The sequence below is a fragment of the Octopus bimaculoides genome, chromosome 11 (assembly GCF_001194135.2).
Source record: "Octopus bimaculoides isolate UCB-OBI-ISO-001 chromosome 11, ASM119413v2, whole genome shotgun sequence".
Lineage (NCBI taxonomy): Eukaryota > Metazoa > Mollusca > Cephalopoda > Octopoda > Octopodidae > Octopus > Octopus bimaculoides.
The window spans coordinates 9,466,695-9,483,752 of NC_068991.1; the positions used below are offsets into that span (position 1 = coordinate 9,466,695).

Genomic DNA, 17,058 nt, shown 5'->3' on the forward strand with positions numbered 1-17,058 from the left:
TTTTTTTTTTTTTTGTCTTTGACAATTATTTTGGAATTTTTAAATTTATTTTTTATGGCATTAATATTCTTCTTCTCCCCTCAGTCTATATCATTGAGAAATATGAAATGTGTCACTGAAAAGCTATTACAATTCTGAAAACAATATTATTAGTATTAAATAGCAATTTTTATCCATTAAAATTGTTACTTTTCAATCTGAAAGTAGATGAGGTATCTTAATTACAACTTCTATTGTGGTTGCTATTAGATGTTGGCATTGTAACTACCAATTCTTCTCTGTATATCAAATCTTTACTGGAATTTCGCCTGCAATTTTGCTAATCCTTGCTGATGATCTGAAGGTTTGTACATATTTTCTGGCTTGGAGAGTTCATCATTATAACAATCTTCTGCTTTTTCTCATATGGATACAGTTTTGCTCAAAGGATACTTTACTGAAAAACGGATGTTTTCTTCTGTTCTGAGGATACATTTACCATTCCATGGATGTACCTGTTGATCAGTGTCACTTTACTAAAGCCATCTTAAACCTCTCATGGATATTTCACTCTGTTTTGGATTTTAAAGTCAGGTTTGTTATTTGTAATAAACTGTTGACATTGGAATGTCATCTGGAGACCATTGTCAACTTTGTTACAGCATATTTTATTTATACCATCTGTTTGTTTATTATATGTACCTCTGCAAAAACTTATTTTCATTGTAGTGATACAGTTTTCTGCTTCACCCCTGTTGGAAAAAAAAATTTTTTAAATTTAAAAGTTTGCTGCTAACTGGAAAAGATGAAACATTTTCAAAAGCTGCTACACATACATTTCATTAGTGTTTCCATTGAATCTTTGTTTAAACACAATAGAAAGTTTCTCATTTCCCTTGGAGATAAAAATTGGTTTGCTTCTTTCTTGTCACCTATTGTCTCTTTAGTTCCAGAGCTTTGTTTTAAATTATTTTCCAAAGAAATTGGTGATATACACAACATTTTTTACAATGTAGATTTATTAGAAAAGAAAATTGAATAGGTGTGCATTTTAGGTTAGTGAGGGTGCAAGCTTTGATAATGGGAGCTGGCACTCCGTCGCTTACGACGATGAGTTTCAGTTGATCCGATCAACGGAACAGCCTGCTCGTGAAATTAACGTGCAAGTGGCTGAGCACTCCACAGACACGTGTACCCATAACGTAGTTCTCTGGGATATTGAGCATGACACTGTGACAAGGCTGACCCTTCGAATTAAAGGCACAACAGAAACAGGAAGTAAGAGTGAGAGAAAGTTGTGGTGAAAGAGTACAGCAGGGTTCGCCACCATCCCCTGCCGGAGCTTTAGGTGTTTTCGCTCAATAAACGCTCACAACACCCGGTCTGGGAATCGAAACTGCGATCCTATGACTGCGAGTCCACTGCCCTAACCACTGGGCCATTGTGCCTCCACGATAATGAGAGCATGTACAAAGGCTGGAAAATAATAATGCAAGATATAAGTTGTGTGTTTGTGTGAATGATGGATTTAGATGTAATATACAAGAAGACTGAGCTGGTATGGATGTGTGATGGTTATGGAGTTTGATGAAGTCGGGTAAAGTGCTAAGTAGTCCAACTTCGAGAAACGTAAGAGGAAGACATGGGCAAACATAGTGAAAGCTGATCTTAGAATTGTGGAAAGGAGATGAGTGACCGCAAGTGGTGAGACATGGTGCTGGAGAAACCTATGCAAACATGGGAAAGTAGATGTAAAATAACTTTTTTTCTTTTGCTAGAAACAATCAGTACCACTGGATAATAGACATTTTGTTTCATATACTAGTTTGGCTTAACTGGTAGGTGAAGATAGTTGTAGTACTTGATAATCAGTTGAAAGAACAGCTATCTGACTTGTCCACCCATCTATAATTGTGTAATGCAGTATAGGAATAACATGTAAAAAAAAAAATGGCAGCACTATCAGTTTGACAAGTGTTTAATTTTTTTTTAGTGCTGAGTTGGCTATAGCTCAGTCGGCAGGAGAGTATGGCTGTTAAGCGGATTTGACCTAGATATGCCATATGAAAGTAGTCTTTAGTGGTACCTCCATGGATGAATTTATTTCTGGGCACTCTATTTATTCAGTTCTCCTGTAAAACAATCTTTCTGTGAGAACCTTATAAGTCTGTTTTAATGATAAAACAAATTCTCCAGCCCCAGTTGGTAACAAGGCTTGGTGTGGCTTTCTACTTTGTGCAAGAAACGATTTCGGTTATTTTTCTTTTAAAGTTAAAAAAAAGATATTTTTAAATGAGTTCTTGAAATCTTGCATTAAAAAAGAAAAAAAAAAACAAAACAAAAACCATCCACAATATGGTGATACACTTTTTTAATGGACTTGATATATTTGATAACAGCCTGTATTTATCAATATCATCAGACCTATTTTACTTTGTTGATGAAAGCAACAACATCCCCCCCCCCCCCACTTGATGCTGTAAAATGGATTGTGTTAGTTTGCTTCATGAATTATTCCAGTGTCTCAAAAATCTCTCTGGATAAATCCGTTTGATTGGCTTGCTTAATCTCTGCTGTTAGACAGAAATTTCCTATACAAGTTCTCAAAAGACCTACCATTTCACTTTCAAGTGCTTGCTTTAGCATGATGACGACATTCAAGTGTTGGCAATATGTTAACATGACTTTTTATTTGTCATCTGTTGCTCACAGACAAATCATGACATAGGAGTGTCAATTCCTCCAACTGCTTTTCTTCATCTCTCTGTCGAACCATGATCATCATTCAACACCCGTATTCTATGTGATGAGAATATTTAACTGAATGTGTCTGAAAATATTATCAGCCATCTTGAAGTAGCTGGTTAAATACAATTTAAGAACATGCTTTACAAGCTTACATTATCATATATGTATATGTGTGTGTGTGTGTGTGTATGTATGTATGTGTGTATATATATATATATATATATATATATATATGTGGCTGTGTGGTAAGAAGCTTGCTTCCCAAAACCACATGGTTCTGGGTTCAGTCCCACTGCGTGGCACCTTGGGCAAGTGTCTACTGTAGCCTCAGGCTGATCAAAGCCTTGAGAGTAGATTTGTTAGATGGAAACTGAAAGAAGCCTGTCGTGTATGTGTGTGTGTTTATCCACCCTCCACTGCTTGACAATTGGTGTTGCTGTGTTTAGGTCCCCGTACTTTAGCGGTTTGGCAAAGAGACCAATAGAATAAATACTGAGTTTAAAAAAAAACAAGTCCTGGGGTTGATTTGTTCAACTGAAATCCTTCAGTGTGGTGCTCTGGCATGGCTGCAGTCAAATGACTGAGACAAGTAAAAGAATATATATTCACAGAAACACACACATATGGTGGGCTTCTTTCAGTTTCCATGTACTGCATCCATTCACAACTCTTTGGTCAGCCCAGATCTATACAAAAAAATACTCCATAAGCATAACACTTGCCCCTGTTACCACACAAAAGAACTGAACCCTAGACCACATGGTTAGGAAGCAAGCTTCTTACCCACACAACCATGCCCGTGCCTATAGAATTAATTGAAAGAAAAATTTCCTTCTGAATCAGTTTTGCAATCTACTTCACTTAAATTTGATTACAGTATATTACTAATTATAGACCAGCTTCTGTTTAAAACTATAATAGCTTATTTTTGTTAAAGAACATTTTTTTTTCTTTCAATTCTTTTCTCGTGATTTACTAAGTGAAATGTAAGAAAAATGGCACTTATGTAAAATAGATTTTTCTATGAAATCAATTATTTACAATATCTAGTCTATCTTAGTCTGATACTAAACAAATTATTTGGTTAGATAGTAATTGCTACGGTTAAGATAGCTTTCTAAATATTGAATTGTCTGCAGAATTGGCATTTTCTGCAATGTTGTTAGTCAGCACTCTAAGATAGGGTTATGACACACACACACACACACACACACACAGGGTAGGCTATAAGTTGCATAAGAGTTGAATTGATCAATACATTTAAACTTTGTAATAAACACAATTATAAAGACTTTATTGAATTTTTAACTGCTAGCCAACTTGTGGCCCAGTTAGTGTGTGTGTGTGTGTGTGTGTGTGTATGTATTATCATTTAACCTCCGTTTTCCATGCTGGCATGGGTTGGACAGTTTGATAGGAGCTGGAGAGCTGCCTGGGCTCCATTCGTCTGTTTTGGCATGGTTTCTATGACTGAATGACCTTCCTAACACCAACTACTTTGCAGAGTGTACTGGGTGCTTTAAATGTGGCACCACCACTGGCACTTTATGTGGCACAGGTGCTTTTATGCAGCATCTGCTGGGGGTGCTTTTATTCAGAATCTACTGGGGAACTTTTACGCAGCAATTGCAGGAGCACTATTATGTGGCAGCTTTTACAGGACACTGGCATGGGATCGTTTATGTGGCACCGGCATGGGTGCTTTTATGGCATGTGCTGGTACGGGAATGAACATTGCTTGTATGACAGTAATCTTTATTTACAACCATCATGTCAAAACGTGGGTACACACACACACACACTGGACTTCTTCCAATTCCAGTCTACTAAATCCGTTCACAAGGTTTCGCTTTTCCTCGGGCTATTGTAGGAGACCCTTGCCCAAGGTGCCACATACTTAGGAAGCACGCTTCTTAACCACACAAGCTCTGACAGTCGAGATCTTTCCTCAGGTTTTACAAATCAGTACATGCAGACGAATCCTTACTTTACCAATGCATGTTTTTCAACTGTTATTGCTTCCCCTATTCATTCCCTCTTACCACGCATAAAAATTCCTACCTCTTGTAGAGTAAATAGTATTAAAAAAAAGGTTAGAAAAAAAAAGCTAAAAGTAAATTTCGTCAAAATCTGAATTGAATACCATTGTATTGACATTACAGTTGGCAGCAATTAAGTAATCTACACTTTGGCTACTTTGACATGGATTTCAATAGAAATCTTGTCAGCTCATTATGTTAATGGAATCTTTTCCTCCACTATTTTAACTAAATTTTGAAAGAAAAGTGCCTACCTCTGCTAGATAGTTTCTATCTATAGCCTATATGTTAAGCTGCATTCTCTTTACTTTATGCCATTGTTCAAGACTTGCTTTTTTTTTTTCCTTTTATAGGCTTCTTTACTTCATCAGCTACCTCCATTATTATGCTGGTTTCGAATAGCCTTCATTGCTGACTACCATAAATGCTTTGTAATCAACTACACTTTATTCCGTTCCCTCCACTTCACTGATCCTCAGAGCTCTCATTTTCTCATTCATGAGAAATGAGGACAGCTAAGATTTAATTAACCCTTTAGCAGTTGAACTAGCTATATCTGGCCAAAATGTTCTATCTGCTTTATGTTCAAACTGGCCAGATCCAGTCTTTCATACCCACCCTATAATGTCATTCTAAAAATAAACAGTCGCATCATTGAAATCTCAAAGCTTTGAGATTATGCTTGATTAATTCAAAACAATATGAATAAAAAAGCATTACATTCGACAGAGTAACCTGAATGTTAAGAGGTTGATGTTTTTGAGATCCCAAAAGTTTATATTTGAGGCTTCATACTTGATTGCTTTATCCCAGCTTGGTTCTGATCCATCTCATCTTTTTGTGTATCAGAAATTGCTTTATCCATTGTGTTCCTTGTGTGTGATTTGAGGGAGATTTTCCTGCTATTTCTTGCAACTCAAGCAACTGTGTAACGGTGCACTTGCCCAGTTTAGCCTACTTGGTTTGTATCGCCATAAGATATTCTGCCACAATGATTGATAGAAATGTTATCTATCTGTCAACACTTGCTTGTATTTTGTAATGCTGTAAAGACCAGACACAGCTTCATGGAATACAAGCCAGATCAGATATTTGGAGAGATATAGTATTTTCTAGATCCATGCTAGCAATGAGAATTGATTAAAACCATTGACAGGCTAGCTTTCTTTTATTCATAATTTTGTCTTTTTGTTTGTTTCTCTGGTTTGTTACATTTTTCAGCATTCCTAGTGGCAGGATTATCATTTTAAAAGAAATTTGAATTATTTTCTCAAACAATTTTGATAAATAGTTTCTCATCTAATTATTAGACAATATGTTTTAATTATATATTTGTAATTTTATCATTAAAATTAGCTCATTCACATTTTCAGCTGTTTACTTCTATTTTGAAAGTTGCATTCTTGAAATATTTATGTAGTTCAATAATTAGGTTTTAAAACGCATATTAGCTTCTGGATTTTCTCCAGAAAATTAAAGGATTTATTTTTTTTCCTTTGCCATTAGTATGGGGTATCATTGCTTTTCTCATTGCAACTTTTTGACCATGATATTAGAGTAGTAAATATTTTTCTCTAATGAGGTGTGGCTGTGTGGTTAAGGAGCTTAATTCCTAATCATGTGGTTCCAGTTTCAATCCCACTGTGTGGCACTTTGATCAAGTGTCTTCTACTATAGCTCCAGGCTGACTAAAACCTTGTGAGTGGATTTGCTTGACAGAAATTGGAAAAAGCCCATTGAAACCAAAGATGGTAATTTTTCTTCTAGCACAGGTGTCAAATGCTTGAATGACCAACTCCAAGCTTCTGTGCTAGTTCTTTGACAGTTAGGATGAGATTTTGTTCCACCAAGGTTTGCAGGATGTCCTCGCCGAGCTCTTCAGATCTTCCAGTATGAGGCTCATCTTCTAGGCTGTAGTTTCCAGCTAGGAATTTTTGGAGCCACCGTTGACACTGGTTTATGCATCTTGAAGGCCAGAAGTTACTTCAGTCCTATCAGTTGCTAATCCTCTACAAAGTCCAAATGTAACAGGTTCTCAATATTTTCTATTTGTTGTGATTGCTTGAATGTTAAAAAAAAACCCAAAAATCACTTGTTGGCTATGGCTGTTAGTTTCCATCTCAGAATTTAGCAGTATTTGTAAAAGAAATAAAAATAGAAAAGGATGTTAGACTTTGATCAGCCTGAGACTATAGTTGAAGTCACTTGCCTATGGTGGTATGCAGTGGGACTGAATTTGAAAGCCTGTGGTTGGGGGGCAAACTTTTTACTACACAGCAATGCCTGCACTTATATATATATATATATATATATTTATTCACACTTAGAATTTTATTTAATTCATAACTCCTTATTCTTCTTGTTTGATACTTTTACTGTTATGGGTATATTTTTATCTATTCTTAAAACATGCAGTATAGATTTATTATATTATTTACATATTCTGCCAACATTTGGCAGAATAATCTGAATGTTAAAGGGTTAATTTAATTGGCTTTTAAGCTAACTAATTTATCGTATATTAATGGTGTATTCTTTAAAACAGGTCTTAGTTCCATGACCTGCACTTGTAATCCTAAACCTGAGACTGATATCCACTCTAGGTAAGCAAAACTGTGTCCATTTTGCTTTTTTTCTTCTTTTTCTGCATTCTACGACCATATTTTAAGTTAGTTTCGGTTATGATTCTCATGCCTGTTTCTGTTTTACAGACATGCAAACATGAGTCTCTCTGAATGTCTAACAAATTACTTGTGGTGTATTCATGAAACTGTCTATAATAATCACGACAGTCATTAATTGCTAACAGTATACACACACACACACACACACACACACACACACACACACACACTGCTTATAATTTAATTTATTCCTTTCCCTTCTGTTGCTCTTGTAAAATTCTGATTTTTATCTTTTACTCTATCAATCTTGTACTTTCTTGATGTGAGTTTACTACTTGCAAAGTTCCAAGATTTACCGAGGTTTCTTAATTTATTTCTTTTAACGTTCCAGTTTAGAAAGCGACTCCTTAGTTAAGTAAATCTTTACATTATTACTTGAATGTACAGATATATCAGTTTGGCTTGGAAAGCAGCTAATGGGAAGAACTCAGCAGAAAGCAATAGAGATTACTAGAGGAAGGATAATTATATTGGTGAGTTGGCTGAGCACCTGATAGGATTTCTCAAGATTAGCAAAAATAGATGGTTTTCCTCACCATGAAGCAAACCCCCCAAACTAGATAAATTGGATAAAGAATTTTAAAATGTTAGCTGTTAATAGCATTTTTGATAGGTTTGTCTAGAACTTTGTTGATACCCTGCTATGATATGATATTAGACCAATATCGACTTCTTCCATTCTTTTGTCATAATTCTTACAAACTGCAAGGTAGAGCTAAATCATACAAAATATTTGCAAATAGAAAATTGTTTCTATCATCTCCACAGTGGGAAGTAGCAGCCATTCATTCATTTGGCATATATCACACTCTTAAGAATATGTTGATATTATCCAACATTCGGTTGCATATCCGTCATGACTAACCAACACTTGTAGAGTTTATATGTGATGTCATCTGTCATCTCCAAGTATTCCTCTTTGTATAATCAAGCAGAATGTTTTGTGTATTCAGTGACATCTGATGTGATTGTAATATAGTCTGAATTAATCTTGTAACTTTTATATCTTATTTTAGTTGTTGTCTGTCTCACAATTTTTGTTTTAGATGAGTTTTGGAGGAAGTTCTTGTTTAATAGACAAGCAGTGTCCATAACCCTTTTGTTGGGTCCACATGATTGGTGTGGAGGAGACAAAGATATGAATTTATTCTTAGACCAAAAACTGATCTGAATTTTTGTGATAGTAAACTTCACTGAAGGCACCCCAAGATGTTAAACAAGGTGATGAATTCAGTCTATGACCTATTTGAGTCAATACATTCTGTTAACACTAGAACTGACAATATATTGTGTGATATTGATTTGTTATACCAGGAAAGTTGTCATAGTTTTTAATTTAGCTGTATATTTTAGTTATGTGTCATTCTATAAAACTTATATATTATTTTCATCTATTTTGAGGTATTTTGTAGCTTTTACGTTTCAAAAAGAGAAGTGATAAGACTTAGTGATAATGATGTGAATTTTCTGTAGTCCTCTTTTGATTTCTAAGATATAAACATTTTTCTTGTCAAATTCCATTTGGATGATATATGTATATATTGTTACTAGGTCAGGTTGTTTCTTGGTTCCAGTAATGTTTATATATATATATATATATATATATATATATATATATATATATATATTCCAGTAATGTTTATACACACACACACACACACACACACACACATATGTACATTGAGTTTCAGATCCTATGTAGGGAAGGTTCTCTATGTCGGATCTGGAACTCGCAGTGGATCGTGAAACTGCATTCTGATCTGCATGTATACATATAATTTCATATACATGTATATTTTAATGGATGTGTATGTTGATTTGTTGATATGCATATATATATGTGTTGAAATGTCCGTATATGCATTGGTATACATGTGAGCATTTGTATACAGTATAAACATGGCTATGCTAATTTTGACCCTCACTTGTTCTTGTTTTTAAAATACTTTGATTCAAATGAATCCTACAAATTCATATATATATATATATATATATATATATATATATATATATATACATATCAAATTTTCCTTGCTGTTGTTGAGGATTGGGGCATATACCTACAGGACTTCACTCAGCATAACAAATGGGCTGTTTCCTAGAATATTCCTTGAGGGGCTTTTAGTGTTTGGATAATTATTGTGCATACAATGGATTTTTCTAGGTTAAGATTTCTTCCTTTCATTGGCTGCAAAATTTATAACAGCAGTCAGTGAATGAGAAACCGAAAATGAAAAATGTCTTTTTAATAGTCCAATATTATCTAATCTAGCCTTAGAAAGTACCACTTTCTTGAGCAGCTGTTCTAAACAGCTCAACATTTTTATCTCTGCTGCTGCTTTCCTGTTAGTAAATATCTTGTTGGCCTCATAACTAGTCTAGGTATAGCTTGTACATGACTTGGCATGTAATAGGTCTGTGTGTTTGTGTGGTGAATGTTTTCACATTTTAGTATTAGTTGGAGCAAACTAGCTCAGTATATTTGATGCTGCTACTTGTATGTGATTTAAACATTAGATCTGTGATATATAATGTGAATGTCCTACATCAATGTACCTTATGTAGCATCTTCAGTCCTCTCAAACTGTATAGTAATTTAGGCCTCCCGGTGTCAGTTATTTATTCTTTGGATATGTTCTTGGTTGACAGTAGTTTCCAGAATTATTTGTAAATTGACCAAGTTAATATTACTAAGATTTCAAACAGGAGAATAAATGTTATGCTTTGAAAAAGAAAAAAAAAAAAAATCTAATGTTACTGGCAGAAGCAATTCATTTGAGGGAGATGAAATGTCTAATGTATTACTGTTGGCTTTTTTAAAACTCTCTCTGAAAGGTTCTATCTGAAATATTTGACTTCCGTTCTATTCTTCTCATGTAATTTATTCTTGTGTTTTTGAACTCTTTCTGTTACTATTTGTATCTTGAGCTTCTATTATTTTGCTTCTTTTTTATCACTAAATGTTTGGAAGTAATATAGGTAGGTCATGTTGAAACTAAATATTCTTTTAATTAAGATTTGAATATTTATATAGTAATGACACAGCTAAATCACTACCTGAAGGGTCAATATTTTGTAGCTGGTCATCTTGCCACTGAACTGCTTATAACTAAGACACTTAATTCTTGATGACTCAGTCTACCTATGTGTGGAGGAAGCAGTGCAGCCCATTACTGCAGGCAGTAGGAATATTGTATAATTGAATAACCTTTTAGCTTAGAATCATTGTCATTGAATGTTTATGGGACAGACAGAATCTGTTGAGGCAGATTCTCTATGGCTAGATGTCCTTTCTCTTGTCAACTCTTTGCCTGTTTCCAAGCAAAGTAATATTTCTCTTTGGCGAGACATGTTTTTTATGAAAGACTAGAAGCAAACATTGCTTGTATGATGGTAACACTTGTTTATAACTATCATATGATGTCTAGACAAGGAGACCTGCTCAAGCACGTGGCAGGTTTCTTTTCAGTTTCCATCTACCAAATACACTCACAAAGCTTTGGTTGGTCAAGGGCTGTAGTAGAAGACATTTGTCCACAGTGAACCTGAAACCATGGTGTTGTGAAACAAGGTTCTTAACCACACAGCCACATCTGAGCCTGAAACCATGTTATTGTGGATCTGGGGCCTTTGTAAGGTCTTGAAAGACCTTGGATCTGTATCTGGAAAGTTCTTCTTGAAGGCATTCTTTTATATGTGTTTCAGTCATTTGACTGTGGTCATAATGGAGCACTGCGTTGAAGGGTTTTTTTTTTTTTATGGAAGACTAGTAGTGCTTGAAGATTTTCACAAGGCTGGTAAGGTTCTGAATGTTACTGCTGCACTCTTTCATCTGTATACTAACATCTTCCTGCCTCTGTTTCATCTACCCAGGTACAGACATGGTTGTGTGGTTAAGAAATTTGGTTTGCAACTACGTTGTCTTGGGTTCAATCCTACTGTATGGCACTATGAACAAGTGTCTTTTGTGGCCCTGGGTCAACCAATATCTTGTGAATGAATTTACTTGATGGAAACTGTGAAAGCCTGTTTGTGTTGTATGGACATTTGTATCTCACTGCTTGACAACTGATATTGGTTTGTTTGTATGTTTGGAAAGTAGCTGTTTGGCAAAAAGAGATTGATAGAATAAGTACCAGATTTATAAGTGCTGGGGTTACTTTGATCCACTAAAATCCTTGAAGGACGTCCTCCAACAGTGCTGATGCCTAATCTTTGAACTAGTAAGAGAGTATATCTTGATAAGGAATGCTATGGTTTCAATATTTTATTTTGTCCCTAATTGTCGCAGTGGGATCCAACATATGCCAGCATAGAAAAACACATGTAAGATGAGGACAACGAAATGATACAGATCACAAGAGTTTTATTTATACCACATGTAGTTTGACATCATGTCTTTCATTTGTCCTCCAAGCCAACTTGTGTGGGGATGAGTCTGCCTGGTATGAACTAACAGGATTGTACTTGTCTCATTATTGGAAAGCAATTGGATTTTATTTTTTTTTAATCTAATTCTAATGTGGATTTAAACAGTAGGAACCATCTAAGATATTTGAATAGTTGCCCTCATAAAGTGAAACTCATTATTTTGTAGAATACATGGCTGTTGCTTTGTCCCAGATCAATGCCGAGAGAGCAAACATATGGTTCAAGCCATTCTGATTATGATTAGTCTTTTTAGGAGCATCTAGAATGACATCAATATTTTTTTTTTGAAACTGTGATTCGTGGGAGATTTTGCTGCTATGTCTAGCATGTATAGTTGATCCTTTGAGTGATTTATAACATTGTTAAAGTCTGAAATAGATTTGTAGGTATTAGAGGTTTATATAATGAAACTAGAAGACAAACTAGTTACTTATGAAGTCCTTTGTGATATTTGTTCTACATCACACTACAGATGTAGAACACTCCCTTGTCACTCCTGTTATTAGAAATGCAGGGAACTAGTAATGGTTCTGTTGGGAACTTGTAACCAACAACACTATATATATATATATATATATCATGTGTGCGAAGGCCTAGTGGTTAGGGTATTGCACTCAATCACTAGATCATAAGTTTCAATTTCCAGCTTAGTTGGGGCATTGTGTTCTTGAGCAAAGTACTTCATTTCACATTGCTCCACTCCACTCAGTGATAAATGAGTAAGCCTGAGATGGAATGTTGGCCTGCCTGTCTAGCCAGCAGGTGGCATCATTTGAATGAATGCTACAAGGAAGCACATTGCAACCAGTAGTGTATAATATCTGATAGTGATTTACATATAAATATAAAACATTAATAATGAAGACATTTAAATTCTGCCACCACTGATGGTTGTAGAATTTGCTTGCTTCAACTCACTCTGCAGTTTCAATGTCTGTAATTCTTGTGAATCCTCACTCTACAGTTTCAGTGTCTGTGAATCTTGCATAAGCGAACTCGGTCATTGACCTATCAATCATCAGCACCCAGTTGCAGAACAATTCCCTCTTTTTGTACCTAATATTTGTTTTCTTGTCTATTTTGCAGTCTTACCTACACAACTGTCAGATCATGCTCACTTCATAGTTCACTTGAAATGGTTTCACTACCCATTAGCTATTATGTTTGTGGTTTAAGTGTCATGTCTCCTTTATCAGAGAATGTGGCGCTCTCCTAAATTTTAAATATTAACAATTCTTGTCATTTCACTTATGATTAATGTTCTTGCCCTTATTGATCAGGTCACCTACCCTGTGTCAGCAGTCACACCTATCTTTAGCCTTTGGCACAAGGTGGCTTGTGGTTTGGGAAGTTTTAAGACTGTCATTTTAGCTTCAGTCTGTATACTTTTATACTCTCAGTAATTGTATATTTAATAAGGATATAAAATTTCTATCACCAACTTTTTTTTAAAAATCTTCTATCTATGGTCTAAGCCTTCATCTTGTTTCTAGGATATATAACTTTTAAGGTTTTCTATTTTGTTAATAGAATAAAGCAGCTACTGTTGTTGCTACAAGTTAAAATGATTTAAAGCAAACTGATTGTGCAGGTCATTGTTTCTACTTCAAGTTTTTAAAAATTCGACAAAAAATTTTCTTTTTTGGTAACGGTTGGATGAATCTACATTCTATGCAACTCAGTCTTCTGTTATTTTTATCTCTGAGGGCCCCAAAGTGCTCAGGATTGAGTAAACTACTTTTCACTCGTATAGGAAGATGGTACATTCAAATAAGAACTGATATAGAATAGAGGGTAGTTTCTACTCCTGCATGGATGGGACTGCCTCTCTACTGCTGGTAGTATTATAAAATGTTTCACTGTAAAGTATTTGGTGATAGGAAGAAACCTAGTCACAGAAGTGATGCCAATAAAATGGACTATTTAAGCAAGATGTGTATTCCACAAGGCTTATCACAGACTAGAAGAAAGAATAAGTGAAAAAATATAAGCCATAGGCTTGGGGCTGAGAATTAAAACCTGTTGGACATTGGTTGCATATCCTTCTATACTACTGCTGCTGAATATTTTTTTAGTACAGGAAAGATATATAAACTTACATATATACACATAAAACAGTTTATATTTCACTATTTCTTAAAATTACTCTTGTTGTTTAAAAAAAACTTATTAAATAAGATTAACAATTCAAAAATATTAAAATGGTCATTTAAACTCCTTGAATTATACAGCTTATTGTCTCAAGATTTTATTTTTAAACACTCTACTAGTCTTCATTCCAGGGCAGTGGTCTTAGCTGAAGTGTTTACTGCTGATACTGGTGACATTAGCTACTTTACTTGAGAGTAATTACATGAACAATAATGAAAATATTTAGCTTGAACTTGTTTCTACTTAGCGTTTACCTCATTGAGATGTCAGCTGAGTGTGTTTATGTAACTTGTTTTAATTTAGCTAATGAGTAGAGATTTCAGTTAGAAATATTTTAGAAATAATCTACCACCTGTTAGGACCTTAATCACTAATTCCTTTCTGCTATAGGCACAGGGCCTGAAATTTTGGTGGAGGGGGGCTAGTCTGTTACACTGATCCCTGTTCTTGACTGGTGTTTATTTTTGCGCCCCTGAAGAGATGAAAGGTGGCAAATTCAACCTCTACGGAATTTGAACTCAGAACATAGACAGACAAAATGCTTTACAGGATTTTGTCCTACTTGCTAATAATTCTTCCAGCTTGCCGCTTTAATCACTAATTAATCAAAAAATATAAATAGGTGGTTTTGGAGAAAAATGATAGGCAAAATTTAGCAGTTTGATATATTTTACTTACGAAAATTGAGCTTCATACATTTCTGTTTCACTTCACATCTTTCACCAATACTCCTCACAAAAGTATAAATATCACAACTTCTTTCCTTCTTCAGATATAGTCTCGATCAAACCATAATCAGGGCAGTTTTACTGATAAAATCAAATTTGCTTGCATTATATAGTTACAAGGGTTTCATTAACAGCGCTTTCCTCTCATTTTTCTTGGAGTTGATCATGAAAGATAAATCTCCCTCTGGGTAGAAAAACTCTGTTGTCATGTTGCCAGGGAGATACATATTTTGGAAGAATCTGATGTTTTTTCCTGACAACTAGATAATACTATGTGAACATTTAATTCAGTTTATCATTAATTACCAAGAACACAAATTGTGATGAATTTGAACTTGTGATTTGTCAATCGAATACCTTTTCCTTTTAGCTTGTTGCCTCCTTGGACAAAACAGTTCATTTAATGGAGTTGCTGCTAATTATTCTAAGTGTGTTCTATATTAAGTTGAGAAATGGTATAACCTTGTCAGCATCACTATTTCATACTTGCATGCATCATACGGAATTTATCAAGATAGATTTTCTATTGTTAGATGCTCTTATTGCCAAGTAAGTGAAAAATTTCCTCATGGTTGGACAGGTTTTAACAATGGATTAGAAACAAGACATTGCTTATGTGACAGGTGGTATTTATTCACATGTCTCACATGTCAGGGGACACAAACACAAATGCATACCTACATGATAGGCTTCTTTCATCTCTGGTCAGCCTTAGGCTTTTGTAGGAAACACTTGCTCAAATGTCACTGTACACCATGTGGGCAAATGTCTTTTACTATAGAGCCAACCAAAGCTGAAAGCACTTGAAACCACATGACCAGGAGAGAAACCTCTTAAATATTTTTATATCAGATCTCCAGTTGTATATGTTTGTTTTTACTTCTTCTGGTGAGGTGCAATGTGTGAGATGAAAATTCTAGTTTGATGGGTCAGGAGGTTCCTGTAGCTATTGTATCATTCCTTAGTTTACTTGCTCACAAGTTTCTTTTCTGTTTTCCCGTTTCATAGATGATTTGTATCACAAAAGGTATGCTACTATAGCATCAGTTTCTCTGTGACATTAGTCTTTACACCTTTCCCATTGGTTGGAAAACACTATATAATTATGTCGTACCTCTTGTGTATTGTTTATGAAACTAAATACACTATGATCTGATTTAACTACTTCATATTAAGTCTAATTGGCTTAACTTTCACTTCTTTTATGCTCTGTAATCTACATCAACATAACATTTATTGTTTCTGAATATATTGTTGTTTCCTTTATGGATTTAACTTTTGCTTTCTTTTCAATAGAATATTTATTTATTGATTAGATTTGGGAATACCTTATATATGATTTTGACATTTTTTATAAATGGTTTTAACATTTTTTTTTTATATATAATTTTAACCTTTGTTTTTTTTTCATTGTACTGAATCTATCCAAATGATGACTTCATTGATCAGAAGTCTGAATTTGTTTTTTGTTTATTTGTTCTTTTCTCATTCTCATGCAAACAAATTCATCACTTTAAGCCTTATGTAGCAGGTTTAATCACTACTTGGTGTAAGACTACTACCTTGTAGTCTAGTCCCGAAGGCTTGTAACAAAGTGGACTCTGCTAAAAGCACCTTGGTATATGAACATCATTTTCCCACTCGTCTGAGAGTGCCCTACAAAGGGTCATGTACACTAGCCTTCCTCCTTTGACTAAGCTGTAAATAAATTACAAAAGGGGCTTTTTGTGTGGATGTTTACATTGCTGAAAATAACCAAACCTTCTCGAGAAAAAAAAATATGGTTGTAGCTGAAACACTTTGATCATAGACCTGCTCAACTATAACTGGCCTTGGGTTAAACAAACAATGCATATATATTCATTTGAGGAAGTATAAATAATTTAATGTGGTTTTTTCCCTATTAACTATTTTGTAAACACTAAACATAATCACAAAGTAAACCAAGCCTCATTCTAAATGTCACTTTACACACCTAGTTTAGCCAAGAATGTTGCGATAGGCCAATTTGAATACATTTGCTCTTTCCTATTTTAGGCAGTGACTAAATGGAAGTTCCATATGAAATGGTGGAAGTAAAAAACTTCAATTTCACCCTCCTTCGGTTTATTCATCATGAAAGTACACCCATAATCTCCCAGAGTAACAATGATTATCTGAATGCACTGACCATGGGTTCCATTCTGTTTACATTCCTATGAAATTTCTTGTGATATTTCATAGGAAAAGTTTGCTGTTAATCTCCTACCATAGTTAAGAATCTTGTTTCCCAACTATTTGGTCTTGAGTACAGTCTCG

At 34.7% G+C, this 17,058-nt stretch overlaps 1 protein-coding gene across 5 annotated transcripts in view; it reads left to right on the forward strand.

The window, feature by feature from the left end:
* The window catches only part of LOC106880921 (putative uncharacterized protein DDB_G0271606), a 78,185-nt gene that overhangs the window by 15,466 nt on the left and 45,661 nt on the right, over positions 1-17,058 (forward strand). Inside the window, exon 2 of one of the 5 annotated variants that reach the window (XM_052971489.1) lies at positions 7,312-7,369. The exons of the other annotated variants lie outside the window; for them this stretch is intronic. The gene's annotated coding sequence lies outside the window, so the exon portion shown is untranslated. The remainder of the gene's footprint in view (positions 1-7,311; positions 7,370-17,058) is intronic. 5 annotated transcript variants of the gene reach the window in all.